General features: G+C 41.0%; 1 protein-coding gene across 1 annotated transcript in view; it reads right to left on the bottom strand.

The window, feature by feature from the left end:
• The window catches only part of LOC106087012 (protein sax-3), a 435,183-nt gene that overhangs the window by 302,621 nt on the left and 123,878 nt on the right, over positions 1-8,684 (bottom strand). The gene's annotated exons all lie outside the window — the stretch shown is intronic.

Raw genomic sequence — 8,684 nt, 5'->3', positions numbered from 1 at the left:
TGTTTGTAGATGAGAAAATAAATCTGAAGTCTAGAGCCCCAGAAGAGGTTTGGCGGACAAGGAAAATTTTATCATAAACTAAAACAAAATATATTAGAAAATGTATAATCGGAGGCCTCTATAGCGCAAAGGTTAGCATGTCCACCTATGACGCTGAAGGCCTGCCTCAAGAGATTGAAAAGTGAGCCCATGTTCCTCAATTAAATGTTTATGGGCAATTTTGTATTCCATAACCAAAAGGCAATCCTTTGAGAACTAACTCTGGAAAGGCCTGTTAGAAGAAGAAAATTTATTAGAAATATTTACTAACACAAAAGAGTTTAATCGAGAGATCAGTTACCAACTTAATCGTGATTGGTTAACCAATGCGCCTTTCATGAGCTAAAGACTTTAATCAGGAGGTCAGCCTATAGCAGCTGTATACCATTAGCAGTTGTCAAGTTGTTTGCCAGATAATTCTCTAAAGGCAAACTAAGGATAATGGATAAGAATGTACCTAACTATAGGAGCTATATCAAGTTATGGACCGATTCGAACTACAATTGTTTGGAATGTATGAGACCATAGTTGATAAAAGTATTTTTTTCAAAATTTCAGGCAAATCGGTTTAGAGATACGTCCTATAGGGGAATAAAAAGTAACATCGTTAGGTAGGATTATATGGGACCTATTTCAGGTTATAGGCCGATTAAGGCCATATTTACCATGAATGTCTAAGGTTATAGAAAAATTCGTTCTACAAAATTTCAGCCAGATCAGGGTATGAACCAATTTGCACCATACTAAGTACAGTTGTTTTCGAGAGGAGACTCTGTGAGGAGTCAGGTGCCATTGATACTCGAGATGACAAGGCGAGTTATTGGCGCCTTCATATAACCAATGGCCAACATCAGCGTCTGTTCCCAGGTTAGGGGCGGCTGGAGGCGAGCATCGGATCTTGGAACAAGCGGCTCGCCACAACGAGAGATAAATGTGCAATCCCACAAAACCCATGCGGTTGGGGCTCTGGGCCAAAAATCCGCCCCCGGAAAACTATCAGAACAAAGGAACAGCAAAAACGGACCCCCCAACGTTGACGACACACGCAAACGAAAAAAGGACCATGATTTGCGGATCTGCACCTGGAATGTCCGCACTCTTTATAGAGAAGGTGCAGAATATGCTCTGGCGGATGTATTAGAGAAGTAGAAGGCAGATATTACCGCCTTACAGGAAGTGCGATGGACTGGGAATGGCGTCACTACAACACCAAACGGTGACGAACTGTGCTACAGCTGCCATAACGCGAGCCATGAATTTGGCTGTGGATTTGTGGTTAGTCGGAGACTGAAACACCTTGTCTCCAGCTATACTCCGGTGGATGGGAGGCTAGCCACAATCCGCATAAAAGCCAAATTCTTCAACATCAGCCTTATTTGTGTCCATGCGCAGACGGAAGACAAAGACAAGCAGACTAAGGATATTTTCTAGGAGCGCCTAGAGAAGGAATACGACCGCTGCCCCGCCCATGATATTCGTTCTGGGAGATTTTAATGCGAAGGTAGGGAAGGAAGACATTTTTGGTCCAACAGTCGAAAAGTTTAGCCTCCACGGGATAACGACCAGTAATGGGTTGAGGTTGATTGATTGCGCTGGGGCATAAAAAACATGGTAGTTAGTAGCACCAGATTTCAACATAAAAATATTCATAGAGCCACATGACTGTCACTCAATCAAACTACGAGAAATTAAATTGATCACTATGTGATAGATGAAAGGCATTCATCCAGCTTATAAGGTGTACGATCGATCCGTGGAGCGAATATAGATTCGCATCATTACCTTGTTGCAGCAAAGGTTCCCACACGTTTGAGAATGGCGAGTAAAGTACGATCTGACACTGCACGAAAGCTGGACATTGAAAAGCTGCAAACACAACCAATGGCAGTGACATACTCCACTCGACTGATCCAACTGCTTGATGAAAGCACTCTTTGTTCCGATGATATAATGGCGCAGTGGCAAACTGATGTCCTCTTCATGGAAAAAGCCACGATATACGTACTTGGTTACCGGAAGCCTAACCCAAGAAACCCATGGTACGACCAAGAGTGTCGAAATGCTACTGAAGCCAAGAATGCGGCGTATAGAGCAACCCTGCAATCAGTAGCCATGCGCCAGATAAAGGAGAGGTATTGGGAGAAGAGGAGAGAGGAGAAACGTCTATTCTGCATAAAGAAAAAGGAAGTGGAAAGGCGTGAGTGTGATCGAGTTGAGATGCATAGGAGTCAGAATGAAATACGGAAATTCTACCACAGAGTTAAACAACAAACCAATGGCTGTGGTGCAAACACATCCTCCTGCAGAGACAAAGAAGGAAATCTGTTAACTAATACAGATAGCATGGTGAGGATATGGGAATAACATTTTACCCCACTGCTAGTGTCGGACGATGGCGGCGAAGTTGGAACCGTAGAACCAATACCTGCTGATGGTAAAAAATGATTGAGGTCCAAGTAGCAGTGACCGGACAGAAGGACAATAGGGCAGCAGGAGCCGATGGGTTACCTACTGAACTATTTAACACTGGCGGCGAAACGCTAATAGGCGTATGCATTAGCTTGTCTGCGCAGTCTGGCTAGAAGAACGCATACCCGATGATTGAAACCTCAGCATACTATGTCCCGTACACAAGAAAGGAGACAAGACGGAATGTGCCAACTACAGAGGAGTAAGTCTCCTCTCCATCGCATACTAGATACTCTCGAGCGTACTGTGTGAAAGATTAAAACCTAAAGTCAATGAGATAATTGGGCCCTATCAATGCAGCTTTAGATCTGGTAAATCCACCCTAGACCAGATATTCAGACTGCGTCAAATCCTGGAAAAGACCCGAGAAGGACAAATTAACACCTACCATCTCTTTATTGACTACAAAGCCGCCTTCGATACTCCTTTACGTTCAAAGGTATTTCAAGCCCATTCTGAGTTTGGTATCCCTGCAAAATTAATAAGACTCTGCAGAATGACACTTGCTGAAACGTGTTCCTCAGTAAGAATAGGAAAGAAACTCTCCGGAGCATTTAATACCAAACAAGGTTTCAGATAAGAAAACAGCCTTTCATGGGATCTCTTTAATATCCTGCTGGAGAAGATTATGCGAGATGTGAAAAGATAAGACACACTACTGCCAAGATTACAAATGCTATTCGCCTATGTCGACGACATCGATATCATAGCTCGGTCACCGGAAATAATAACTGCAGCCTTTGATAGAATCGAAAGAGAATCGTTGAAAATGGATTTGGCAGTAAAGGGAGATAAGACGAAATGGATGGTTTCAACTCCCCAAAAGCCTTGCACAACCTAACAGATAAAGAAAATGGAGAAAGTTGGGAACCACAACTTTGAGATAGTCACTAACTTTATCGACCTCGGGACAGCCGTACCCGAAACGAAAGACACCAGTTTTGAGATGAAGCGAAGAATAATACTGGCAAACAGATGCTACTTTAGATTAAGTAATCAGTTTAGAAACAAGACGAAGAAGATTACACTATACAAGACTCTGATACTACCCGTGCTGTTATATGGTCCTGAAGCATGGGTACTTGTGAAAGCAAATGAGGGAGTGTTTGAAGTATTTGAGAGAAAGATTCTTCGTAAAATATATGGACCAGTTTGCATTAATGGAGAATATAGGCGATGTATGAACCACGAGCTGTATGACGACGACAAAATACAACGGCTGCGTTGGCTAGGTCATGTTGTCAGAATGGATGAAGAAGCTCCAGCAAAGAAGTCTTTTGAAGGCAAACACGGTGGTACACGCAAACCGGGAAGACCAAAAGCCCGATGGAAAGATCAAGTGGTGGGAGACACCACAAAACTTAGTGTCAGTGATTTTAGAATGAGCGCAGGAGATCGAGTCGCTTGGAACGCTATTCCACGTTCGGCTAGTGGAACAAATATTCTATCATGGCCAATTAATGTAAGTAGAAAGTTGATTGGAAAGTAAAGAAAAAAAACCCAAAAAAGACAAAAAAGACAAAAGCGCTTTGGAATTCTTTCTACGTGGTATTTTTAGGAAAATTGTATAAAAGTCGCACTATCACAGAAAAAGTCGCATTTTTTACCAAAAAGTCGGACCTTTTACCAAAAAGTCGCACTTTTTACCAAAAAGTCGCACTTTTTACCAAAAAGTCGCACTTTTTACCAAAAAGTCGCACATTTTTACCAAAAAGTCGCACTTTTTACCAAAAAGTCGCACATTTTACCAAAAAGTCGCACTTTTTACCAAAAAGTCGCACTTGTTACCAAAAAGTCGCACGTTTTACCAAAAAGTCGCACTTTTTACCAAAAAGTCGAACTTTTTACCAAAAAGTCGTACTTTTTACCAAAAAGTCGCACTTTTTACCAAAAAGTCGTACAGAAGATTTAATCTGAAAACGTCGCACAAAAGTTATTTGACTCTAAAAAGGTCCGATTTCCGACTTTAGTCGCACTACGGCAACACTATTCGTATATCGCCCAAAAGTGAATCAATAAGGCAAAAGATACAATTATACCAAGCAGAAAATTGAATTTCTCAGTTTGGAGACAATTAAGGCAGATACCGGAGACAATTTCACTTTTAATTTGAATTGACTTTTATTGAAGAAAATACCTCTTAAGCCTTTTCCCCCTTAAACACCACACTCTACCCTCAGCCTGTGCTCACTGAGCACATCTGTATATGCCATTCGAAGTAACCAATATCCTTAAGCTGATTACAATCGATTATTAATGTTACCAAGAATCAGGGTGATGGCAGTCGGGAGACACGTGGAAACAACGTTGCGTTGGTCATTAGGAACGTTGAACGAAGGAAATCTATTGCCATTCAGCTTGAGCTACACTCAAGAAGTCAAACAAATGGAATGCACACATTTCGCTGATATCCAATTTGTTTGATTTGAATGGATGCTGACACAAAAAGAAATTATGGCTCTTATTATTATTATAGAACATCAAATATTGATAAAAGTAATAAAATACAGACAAACGAGAGAAGCCATAAAGAGCAGGAGACCCTCCCCCCCCGCCCACAGCAAAGGACAAGGCAGTAACGCGGCAACCGAAGACAAATAAGGGAATCATAAGTCAAGACACTGAATCGAACTGAACGAAAGGACGAGAAAATATCGAAAATATCACAAAAAAAAAAACAAACTGAAGCTGGCAAAACGTGAAAGCTGGGCCAGTGCATGACAGAGAGAAGAAGTATACAAGAGCATAGGTACATAAGCTCTTTGAATTAAAACCCTTATCTAAAAGTGATGATGCTGCTGTTACTGAGACATTTTCTTCTGCCGCTGCCGTTATTGCGCCTGCCTTTGCTTCTAAGAAACTCTGCACGTTGCGTATTACGCTCAGTTGTTACACACGTTTTCGTTTTCGTTTTGTTGGCTTCCTCCCCCCACCACCACCCCTCGAAGTACGTTACAATCCTTGTGCGTGTATCATGAATACAACAGAGTATTTATTGTAATGATGCCATTTGACAATAAGTCAATAAGCGCATTTGGAAGTCCCAAAAACGTAAAACGTAACAAAAAGCCAAGAACAAACAATGTCAGATATAAAATGTATATCAAATATTACGATATACAATAACAGCATTTTCCGGCTGGCCCCACAACACACACACACACGCACAATGGGAGAGCCCACAAGCGTTAAGAAGCGTTAAGCCGCCTCAATTGGATTTGCTGCTAATGGTAACCCTATGGTTGCCTTCTTGCTTATTGTCGTCGCTTGTCGCCTTCCCCATCGTTATTGTTGTCTGTGTCCTTTACTTTGGTCGTTTTTATGGCAACAAAAGATTTTTGCAGATTGTATTCAATGGCCGCCTGCCTGCCTGCTTTTTATTATTATTTATTCTGATCTCGTCTCGTACATCATGCTCAAGCTCACTAACACAACAAACACTCTCACATATAGACTCGTTTTCGGGAGCATTAAATATTGTATGGATAATAAGAAATGAAATGACCTTTCTTGTGACAGTACAAATCATCCTTATGGTGCAGTGGGGAATACTGAAAATCTTGATACAATCAGAGATTAAATGTAAGTGATTGCGACAGCAAGGTAGAACATGATATGGTTTGTATGGAGGTGTCCAGTGCAATTTTTATCCAGAGCACTTATATTTGTTACAAACCTTATGCTGAGTTTACATGGTACATCATGATGTGTGGTCATTGTAATAGTATTGGTGAAAACAAAGGTGTATGCGTCACATATACTCATGACCATCAGTCATGGCTAAAAATCAAAATTATTTTGATTTTTCGATCATATTCGATGACTAGCATCAATGCTGAATTTACATGGTACATCATGATGTATGGTCATTGTAATAGTATTGGTGAAAACAAAGGTGTATGCGTCACATATAAATACGACCATCAGTCATGGCCAAAAATCAAAATCATTTTGATTTTTTTCGATCATATTCGATGACTGGCATCAATTGATGTACCGTTTGAACGAAAATTTGCGACAGCAAGGTGGAACATGATATGGTTTGTATGGAGGTGTCCAGTGCAATTTTATCGAGAGCAATTATATTTTATGCAGATCTTATGCTGAGTTTACATGGTACATCATGATGAGTGGTCATTGTAATAGTATTGGTGAAAACAAATTCGTATGCGTCACATATACACATGACTATCAGTCAGGGCCAAAATCAAAATCATAGTGATTTTTTCGATGATTTTCGATGACGGGCATCAATTAATGTACCGTTTGAACGCAAATTTGCCACAACAAGGTGGAAGATGATATGGTTTGTATGGAGGTGTCCAGTGCAATTCTTATCCAGAGCACTTATATTTATTACAGATCTTATGCTGAGTTTACATGGTACATCATGATGCGAGGTCATTGTAATAGTATTGGTGAAAACAATGTCGTATGCGTCACATATACACATGACCATCAGTCATAGCCAAAAATCAAAATCATTTTGATTTTTTCGATCATATTCGATGACTGGCATCAATTGATGTACCGTTTGAACGAAAATATGCCACAGCAAGGTGGAACATGATATGGTTTGTATGGAGGTGTCCAGTGCAATTTTCATTTAGAGCACTTATATTTATTACAGATCTTATGCTGAGTTTACATGGTACATCATGATGTGTGGTCATTGTAATAGTATTGGTGAAAACAAAGTTGTATGCGTCACATATACACATGACCATCAGTCATGGCCAAAAATCAAAATCATGTTGATTTTTCGATTATTTTCGATGACTGGCATCAATTGATGTACGGTTTTAACAAAAATTTGTGAAAAGATTTCGTTGAAAATATAAAGAAAATGAAGATAAGGCATTAATCCTAGAATTTATAGAATCGTTCGCTCGCAATATGGTACGTTGAAAGCAGCGATTACAGCAACAGAATTAAACAAGTAATAGCGAGCTTAGTTCGGCCGGCCCGAATCTTGTTACCCTCCACCATGGATCGCATTTGTCGAGTTCTATGCGCCGTATCTCTTTTTAGGTAAACAAAGAATATTGAATAAGAACTGTTATGCTATTGGAGCTATATCAAGTTATAGGACCATAAATGAATGCTGCACATTGTAGAAGTCATTGTGTAATATTTCAGTTCATTGGGATTCGATTTGCATCATACTTGGCACAGTTATTGGGTAATGACATAGGAAATGCTCCAACATGTCATCATTTTCCACACATGCCCTACACATGCTATCACTTGCAACACCGATTTTGCATAAGTGAGCTCGTAATCCTATGTATCTCGTTACGATACCGAAAGTTATACTGACTTCCTTTTTACTTTCTTTCAGTAGTAGCGTCGTCCTCGTCGAATCCGGATCTTCCAAAAGGACTTTTGTCGTCCTACCGACCGTTTCTCTGTTCCGCAGTGTTACATGAGCGTTCGTCGCCCCTAACTCGGACTGCGTCGCCCTGAAAGGCTACAGGTAAACCAAGTCTATTGACGGCAGTCCTCTGGCCTTCACTGCCAAATCGTCTGCCCGTTTATTCCACCTTACTCCGCTGTGGCCAGGCATCCAAACAATGGGATTCGTGTCATACTTAAAAAAAGGCGTTAAAATCATATATACACCCCAAGACTGTTTGTGACCTGATGAAAGATGGGTACAATCGACGTCCTCGCGTTAACACACAACCACCTCACTCATTCCGTGGTAGCCTGGATCTCCGCCGCAGGACCGTAATATGGCCAGAAAGTCTAAAACCGATCTCGGTCCATGTGATCTTAAAGTAGACTCCCAGGTCCATTATGTCCTCTAGTTTTGATCCAACTGTGTAGAGTTCCGTAAATCCATGACTGTGTCGCTGGCAACAGTGCACTCAACCTGAAGCGTCGTCTTAGGTATCCCATCTAAACCCCTTCCATCCATCCAGGTTTCCCATAGTCGCCACGATTATACCGCGATGGCTTGACCTGCTCCTTCCCGGTGTAATCGAGGCGACGATAGAAAACCTGGAAAGATTTGAAGATGTTTCCGATCGAGTGCACATCCGCTTTAAAAAAAAATTAAATCTTTTTACTTGCCACTGCAGGACACGCACACAATAGGTAAAGTATAGTTTAGACTCCTGACTCTGGACGGGATCATTCTGTAGCTATCAAAGGAGCCGAAATACCTGCTGAAG

The sequence above is a fragment of the Stomoxys calcitrans genome, chromosome 3 (assembly GCF_963082655.1).
Source record: "Stomoxys calcitrans chromosome 3, idStoCalc2.1, whole genome shotgun sequence".
NCBI classification, from domain to species: Eukaryota; Metazoa; Arthropoda; class Insecta; order Diptera; family Muscidae; genus Stomoxys; species Stomoxys calcitrans.
The sequence above is the reverse complement of the archived record's forward strand: the minus strand, read 5'-3'. Positions and strand labels throughout refer to the sequence as shown.